Source organism: Fukomys damarensis, unplaced genomic scaffold (genome assembly GCF_012274545.1).
Source record: "Fukomys damarensis isolate Sample0158 unplaced genomic scaffold, DMR_v1.0_HiC HiC_scaffold_16, whole genome shotgun sequence".
Lineage (NCBI taxonomy): Eukaryota > Metazoa > Chordata > Mammalia > Rodentia > Bathyergidae > Fukomys > Fukomys damarensis.
The window spans coordinates 50,257,897-50,266,405 of NW_022900928.1; positions in this window are offsets into that span (position 1 = coordinate 50,257,897).

Consider the following 8,509-nt stretch of genomic DNA (forward strand, 5'->3'; position numbering starts at 1 on the left):
GTCCTTCTCTGTCTTACCTGTTTCCCTCCCAAGGGAAGGGGTAGTCAGGGGGAAAAAAATCCCATCTCACTTGCTATTCTTGCTCATCACAGTCAGTCCCCTGTATGAGTTAAACCCAGAAGTCTATGATAAAATCAGGGTTTAAAATTATAATTTTAATAGTGTTAGTTATTACACTTTCAAAAATAGACCCTCCTTCTTCAGATAAAGACTACCCTCAAATGCACTAAGAAGCCTACCATTTCAATGACAGGGAAAGCAAGGACATTAGATATGTAAGCAATGGAATTAGTGGGTGGTGTTTTCCTTTCGTCTCTTCAACAGAGGCCCTGACAGCAGGCTAGCTCTTCCCGGTATCGCCATGTAGCTAAGCTTCTGCCTTCCTTGCCTAGTCTCAAAGCTGTGTCCTCCACTTCCTTTTTTTAAGGCTGCTCTTCCATCTGGATGTCCACCAGGAATTGTTCTAGATCACGTATTTTCTTCCTGTAGATCATCTATCATACAGAAGGCATGTTAAAGCACAGATCCTGGGCCGCACCTGCAGTGATTCTGGAGGTGGAGACGGAGTTCAAGAATTTAAGATGCTAACTGTTCCCAGGTGATACGAATGGTGATATTCTTTAGATTCCTGTATTTCATTCATTAATTTGTCAAAAAATATTTATTGACTACACTGTTATGTCTGACAGTGCATTTTTATAGCATCCTTTCTCCATAGAGTAGTCTCCTGGGAACTGCCAGTGACAAATTCAGGTGTTTAAGCAATGGAATGGCTCCGTATAATACATTGTTCTTCCATTAATTTGATTAGCAAATATTTTCTACATGACAGTACCAAGAAAAATTATTTACTAATCCAAATTTAATATTCCAGAGTGTAAATTAGTGGAGTGACGATTAAGGAGTTTTTCTTTTCTATTAGTACATCTTTATATATTAAAATTATATTTATCTTGGTACATACACATATCACATTTTAATTTTATTTTCTTTTATTGCTCTCTAAAATAGACTCTTGTAGTTGTATGGGACACTGATTAAGCTTGACTTTGGAACTTTTATTAAATCCTATTTTACATTTAAAAAAAATATTGAAGTCACTTTGGGAATAACTGGACATTTGATAACTTTTTAAATCATATTTTTATTTTTTAAAGTTTTAGTTATGTTAGAAAATTTCTTCATCAGTGACAAATGTTGAAACATTTATGATGTGTCAAGATACCTAAAATTTACTGTAAAGCTTTCAGAAATACACACACACACACATATATATATATATATATATATATACACACACATACAGAGTATATATACTGAAGAGAGATAGAAAACAACAAATATGACAAAATGCTAACATTTGGTGACTCCAGATAGACAGAACTTAAAACTGATTGCTACTTTTTTCATCTTTTCTTGTATGTTTCAAAATTTTCACAATAAAAAGTTTGTGAAAAAAGTCGATCTAGAAAAACTCACAGTAATTCATCAAATATTCATCTTCTGTACCAGTAAGATTTTCACAATATAGAAAACAAAATATGACAAAATGCTAACATTTGGTGACTCCAGATAGACAGAACTTAAAACTGATTGCTACTTTTTTCATCTTTTCTTGTATGTTTCAAAATTTTCACAATAAAAAGTTTGTGAAAAAAGTCGATCTAGAAAAACTCACAGTAATTCATCAAATATTCATCTTCTGTACCAGTAAGATTTTCACAATACCATAAATGTTCTACTTGACACAATAATATAACAGTTCAGAGAGCTTTGCAGACCTTTGAGGCGTTCTTTGAAAGATTATGAAGAATTCAAAAGATGAAATACACTGCAGCATTAAGAGAAACTGAGACCATGACTTTTATTTACCTAGCAAACCAAAGGTTAAGATTAGTAGTACATATATATTTCAAAGTTTAATAAACTAGCGGCTAGAGAAAAAAAAGAGAAAGTGTAAAAATAAAAACTACACCCTTTCTGAAGAAATAATTTTATCATCACATACATGATTTTGTAAAAATTTCTAATGCTATTATCAGGCAGAATCCACATAAAGAGAATGTAATTTAATGTACCCTTAAAAGGCTAATGCTATGCATTTTATTTCTCATAAAGGAAGTTACCATTGCAACTATTGTTTGCAGATACTCTTTCAGATTTATTCTTTTTTCCATTTGAAATGCTCAAACCACCAAAACTGTGAGTCTGTTCTTTTTCAGTTATCCTTATCACATTCATTAGTGTGTTTCACTGTGACTGACTTATGACTTCTCTTTGTTGGGTGTGGAGCCATTTATCTGAGTTAGTTTCCCAAGCTCCATCTTATTTTCCTCAGCACAACTTTCACTGCCTTTGCCGGGGCCTGTTGCAGTGCACTGGATGGTAGCAGGTCTAGTTCAGCTGTACTCAGGCCCTGAAACATTCATAATGAGCACCACTCCTTTCACACTCAGTGGAGCTCAACCAACAAGTGCTGAAGACCTCCACACCAAAGGGAAGAAGCCTTCCTTAAACCTTCTCCAGCACCGCTACCACAGAAGCAGAGGAACTCTTTTTGTTTTGAAAATAGGAAACACTAATGCATTCAAGCTGGCATGGTGATACATGCTAGTAATCCCAGAGCTCTGGGAGGCTGAAGAAGGATTTCAAATTTCAGGCCAGCCTAAGCAATTTAGCAATTACTGAGACCTTATCTAAAAATGAAACAGAAAAAAAGGCTGCAGATGTAGCTCACTACAAGGCCCAGAGTTCAATTCCAAATACTGAAAAAAAAATATATTTATGTTTATATGCACAATTAAATATCCTAACAGAGATATTTCCTGTGGTGTGATATTGAGTAGCTCTATTTATCCTGGGACAAGTTGTTTGGGTGTTTTTTTATTTGTTTGTTTGATCTTTGGCGCCTTTCTATCTCATCCTCATTATGAAATTCCTGCCTGCAGCATTAGTAGGAGGATTACTAGGCCTGTTGAGATCATGGACAGTACTATACAGGTGTTCAGGAAATGCTTGCCTCCATTCTGTGTGCTATGGAATCCAGCAGAAGCCCAAAAGTGTTTCAGGGATAGATAAGCATGTAATACTTTATCTTGAGATGTAGCTGAAAGATTTTAAGCACACATGGATAAAGTATCATGAGTGAGTCTCACTACAGGTGCAGAGGAGATTCCTCACCTTGTCTTTAAGTCTTATAGGCACAGTAATATCTCAGCTCTAGAGCTAAAAATGACCCATGACAAATAATGAATATTATTTTGTCACTAGTTTAGAACAGTGTCTGACACTTTTCAAGCACCTAATATGTGATAGCAGGGGTGGAGGCACGGGCTTGTAATCCCAGCACTCACAACTTTAGGAGGCAGATCTGCGGGCCTCAAATTGGAACCTCACCTGGGCAGCTTAATGAGTTAGTGAGACCCTGTCTCAAATTAAAAAGTAAAACTAGGCTGAGGATGTAGCTCAGTGCAAAGGCTCAGCACTTCCCCCACCCCAGATAGTCATCACTCTCATCCCTAATCATTGAAACCTAAAGCCTAAAAAGCAAGTCACCCTAAATACACAGCTAACTAGTGACCTTTGATTAATGTCTCTCCTGTAACTCATTAGATTGAAATTTTAATTAGGGTAGGATTGAGATAAGCTTTTGCTTACCTTTGTATTTCTAGTGTCTACAGTAGCATAGGCCTATAGTAGATATCTACAAATAAGCATAAACACATTTTTTATTTTTTTTGAGTAGGAAAAATTTGAGGGAAAGAATGCTTCTGTCTAAGAGAGACAGAAGGGGGACTGGAAAGTGGGTTGACCACTCATGCTAACATTTCAAAGATATTTTATACAGCAAAGCCACGTGGTGAGGCAGGTACAAAATGGGCAAAATTGTAAGACCCAATAGAAAATTACACGGTGGTCATGAGGTGGGGAAAAACCATGGCCAACCAATAAGATTACAAGTATAGTCATCCAGGTAATATTGATCAAATGGGGTCAAATGGGGGAGCAAGTCACATAGCAAGTGTATGGTTTTTAGGACAGATTTTTTAGCTAGATAGAGCTGTGCCGAAATCCCAAGCTCCAGGAACTGTAGCTACAAATACTTAGGTGAGTAGACCATTTTGAGTCTAACCTCCTGTATGTTCAACACAGGGCAGGGCTTGAGGGTATAGCTCAGTGGTATAACACATGCCTTGTATGCCTGAGGCCCTGGTTCCATCCCCAGCATGAAAAATCAAAGGTGGGAAAACTAATCAAGTGATGTATGTAAGAACTGAGTATCACGCCAGTACATGGGAGGATCCTTTGCTCTTTAGTCTTTTGTTTTTCTTGTCACATAGCAAGTATTAAAATTTGCCACAAGGGGGCAACACTAAATGGATATCAAAGACTATGCTTAGAAAAAAAGCATTTTAGAAATTAGACCATTTAATACCCTTCTCCACACCCCACCCCTTTTTCTATCCTTGCCTCATAATTATACCTAGTTGGTCAGGTTTCCATGCTTAGATTTCTGTTCTTCTTTCCCTTGATCTTATTCTTCAGAAATTAGTCATGATAATACAAATCTCAGATTTGGAATGGACTTTGGAAGTTGTGCTGTCGCTCAGAACACACCTACTTTCAACAGTTCCTCCTGCTAGGTTAGCTGGGCCATAGTCCTTCTGTAAACTCACACTCCAAGGGTCATGCTGTGCTTTTCCTCTGAACAGCTCCTCTTCCTTACACTAGAGCCTTAAATTCAGCATGCAGAACTAAATAAAACTCACTATATTGTTTCTAAAAAGGATAACACTTCTATATAGGCTCAAATGTTATGAGATTCACTGGATTCCTACTTCATACATGAAATCACACAGTATAATTTCTTCCTTTACTTGATCTGCCTTGTGCTCATCTCTTTCCCCTTTTTATGTGTACCCTACCTTGGTGAAGTTCCCTTTTCTCAGCTGTCAACCACTTACTGGTAGCTTTAAGCATTGCTTTTTAGCCCATTTATTGAATGAGTACTTGAAATTCTTAGATTCATACAATGTAGCCTATGTTCTGTGCTTCTCTGTGAAAGACTACCAATTCTAAGCCCCAAAGTTTTCTTCTATCCAGGCTACATTTATCATCTGTCCATATATCATGACAACTGTCCTAAGAAAGGGAGAAGAGTAGACAGGGGCTTTGCATTTCATGATAGCAATTTTTACCTGCAAAAGATGACATTACTAAGTCAGATAGGCTATTGTCATTAGTGACATGCATACTTGTCCGTGGATTAGGCAATGCCATATGCACAGCAACCAATCTTACAAGAAATAGTGATGTTAGGAGCATGGTGCGGGGAGAAAATAATGATGGTACAGCTTTTAACAAGACAGATTAAACAATACCTACTACCTAAGAGCTTAATTTGAACTTTCTTTTTTTTGCTGGTAGAAACATATCTTTAAAAATCTATAGATTCAAAAATTTATGTAGGTTCAAGTGGTCTTAAAAATATATCTCATTCTCTTGGCATGGTGACATGCACCTATAATCCCAACATTGAGGAGGCTGAGGCAGGAGGATATGAGTTTGAGGCCAGTCTGGACTATATAGAGAGATCTTGTCCCAGTGTGTGTGTGTGTGTGTGTGTGTGTGTGTGTGTGTGTGTGTGATACTTTTGTCTTCTTTGCTTCACTCATGAATGACTGGATCATCTAAGTAAAAAAAAGTATCACATGGCTTCACTTATTTGAGATGCCTACACCGTCAAATGTATAGAAACATACAGAAAGTAAAATGGTGTTACTAGGAGTTGGGAAGAAGGGGCAATGGGGATTCACTGTTGAATGGGTACAGGGTTCCAATTGGAGAAGATAGCAAAGTTCTGGAAATGAACGGTAGGGATAGGTGCACAGTAATGTGAATGTACTTACAGGCAATTCATTATTTAGTTCAGTGTGGTTAAGATGGTAAATTTTATGTTACATATATTTAACCACAATAAAATGTTTTGAAAACTTGAATGCTTTATTAATTTGTGTACAATATTGTTTTCCTAGACAACATGATGTAAGACTGAACTAGAATGATGTAAAGCCTACTGTTAAGGAACACCTTTTGAGAAAGATAATGCAGAGGGAGAAATGCAAACGGTGACGGTGACCCTGCCGCCTCATTCTAGGAAGGGTGGCAGATACACATACACTTTCTCTCGTTTAGTCATCTCTTACCAGCTTGAATTTAGCCTCAGAATGTCTGAGTCTAGAAATCTAAGTCTATCTAACAGAAAAGTAAAAATAACACTTTTTTGAGTACCTAGTGACAGTAACACTCATTAAGTACATATTAACTGGTAGATGTGTTCTAGGTCACAAAAAATGTCTTGGGTAGATTTACCAATGCCATGTATTAGTTTATTATTCTGTATTCCCTCTTTGCTCTTAAATATAAACAAAGCTCCACACATCCCAACTCAGAATAAGAAAACAAACAGAGACATCTCTCTGTGCCAATAGCCAAGCCAAGGAATGTGTCAGTCAGTAATGTGTGAAGCCATCATGCCACTGACAGTGCCATGGATCATGAAGTGGAAATTTTTGGAAAGGCTGTGTTTTATGGGTACAGCCAATCTTTTAATTACAAACCCTTTACTCTCGGAATCCGGTTCACTTACTGTGGTGAGAAACTAACACATGAAAACCACAGTTCAAAACTGACAGTAAATCTACCTCAAAGCAAAATCATTTCAGGTGTCTCTTGTAGCTGGGTTAAGGTAGCATAAAAGAAAGCTTGACTAGCAGGTATAATTAAAGTATGAATCATGGAATAAGTCATGGGTAACTCTGAAAACACTTACCAAAAAAAAGTCCATTTATAAGACACCAAGCTTTACACAATAAGGGGAAAAGGTAGGAGGGGAAAATCCCAATGCCATGTAAATGCAAGGATGGGCCTGAATAAAAACATATTGATAAGAACAAGAATGCATTATTGGTACAAGCATCTGTGTGAGGCTCTGAAACACAGCATATTCTGCCTCAGGTTATGCAAGAGAACTCATTCTTTATAATTTCTTTTCAGAGAACTTTTTAAGGTCAGGTAATATGCTTTGCTCTATTTTTCTATATAAATCATTAGTCCACCCAGATCCTAGTAATTTATACAGCAGGCATAAAGCATGGCATTACATATATGGATGAGTAAATGATAACCCCTATCTTGGGATCTAGAATATATCTGCCCTAGCCTGTAAAACTTTTACTGAAAAATGAACTTGACACATGAAATGCTACTTATCAAAGATGGTTGGTGCATTTTTAAAGGATTAATCACAAGATTTCAATTTAATAAAAAAATAAAAAAGGATTGTTATATTTATCCTGTTTCATAGCACAGCATCTGGCACTCAGTTTAATCACTTGGAACAGCAACATGGCAAAAGTTGAAAGGAAACTATTCGTTTGGCTTGACTGGATTTTTGACTTTCGGGCGTACATAATGATAATAATAGATAGATATAAACCCACTTGAAGTGAAAAACAGTCCACTGCAGTTTGTATCATCCCATTTGCTGACAAATGACATTACTGCCTCCCCATCCCCCTAAATGAGGCATATTTAATAGAGAAACACTAGTTCCACACTTGGCATTACAATGACTAAAATTGTAATTGGCCATTTTACAAATATGTTGAGGATTAATGATGTAAATATGGATGTAAGTTTTGAGAATCTGTTTTTTTGTGGCCCAGAAAATTTAAATCAAGCCATCATACAGTTTAGAAGATCTTATCCGTTTTAGTTTAACGTTTACGTGCTATTTTCAGGGTTTATGTATACTTTAAAAAATTGAAACTAAAAGTCTTGACAGTCCCTGAAACTTAACTGGGAAAAATGTAAAGCACTTTAATGGATTTTTTCCCATGATCTGTATATGCGTCTTTAAACAGATGGTTCAAATGGATAAAGTAATGAAAATGTAGAAATTAAAAGCAGATCCTTAAGAAAAGTAACTAAGTTCTCAGAAATCCTACAGATGAGGGCTGAACGAGATGAAGTTTCGACGGAAAACAAATTTATCAGATAATCAGTCCTCTACCGGAGGGGTAACTGTCTCTTGGTAGGAATCAACTATTCATTTGAAACTCTTACCCATTTCAACAATTTGAAAATCTCTGGGCTCACAGCACAATCCCATGTAGGTTCCAATAGGACAAACGAATACTGTAATGCAGATAGTTACTCTTAGAAGCGGAAGCACCAAAGTCCACAGAACAGCTTTTCAACCTCGAATTACAGGCATTCACTGGCTAACACTAGAAAGCAGTATCTTCCAAATAGGCTGCAAGATAGGGGAAGTTAACAATGGTTCTCTCACAGGGGATTCCAGGGAGTGCGTGGAGGGGAAAAGCGGGTCGGGACGTGGGCTAGGCATTTGGGCTCTTTCCTGGGGAGGAGGACCCTGAAGTGTCCCTGTCTCCCAGGAGCGGACAGGGTTAAGGCCGCGGGCGAAGGTAGAGCCGCCCGGTCGCTT